The following is a 540-nucleotide window of genomic DNA, read 5'->3' on the forward strand; positions in this document are numbered from 1 at the left end:
GGCGGAGGTTCAGTCAGCCACTGCACTCCAGCCTGGGCAACAGAGTGAGACTCCGTCTCAAAAAAATGAAAAAAAAGTACACAGGCAAGCCAGTATTACAATAAATCAATCATACCCTATTTCAACTAAGCCTTCATTTTTGCTCCCAAATCCACCTCTCTTCAGTCTGCTGTCAGTCTCACTTTGCAAGATGAGTATGGAATGCCTTTGCCATTTTCTTTAAATCCTGACCTACACTCTCTATGTAGAGAACTCTCTCTCTACAATTCTCTAAATAAGAACTATTGACCTTGTCACCGAAACACCGTGCCCCACCTCACTTTATTATTTCATAGTGATCATCACAAGTAGAAATAAGTCAATCATTGCTTTATTATTTGTTACATTTTTCTCCTCCCTTCTGCATGGGAAGTTCTATTAAGGTAAAGTCTTACTTGGTCCTTTCTTCTTTCTTTCTTTCTTTCTTTCTTTCTTTCTTTCTTTCTTTCTTTCTTCCTTTCTTCCTTTCTTCCTTTCTTCCTTTCTTCCTTTCTTCCTTTC

The sequence above is a fragment of the Colobus angolensis genome, unplaced genomic scaffold (assembly GCF_000951035.1).
Source record: "Colobus angolensis palliatus isolate OR3802 unplaced genomic scaffold, Cang.pa_1.0 Scaffold40, whole genome shotgun sequence".
Classification (NCBI taxonomy): Eukaryota; Metazoa; Chordata; class Mammalia; order Primates; family Cercopithecidae; genus Colobus; species Colobus angolensis.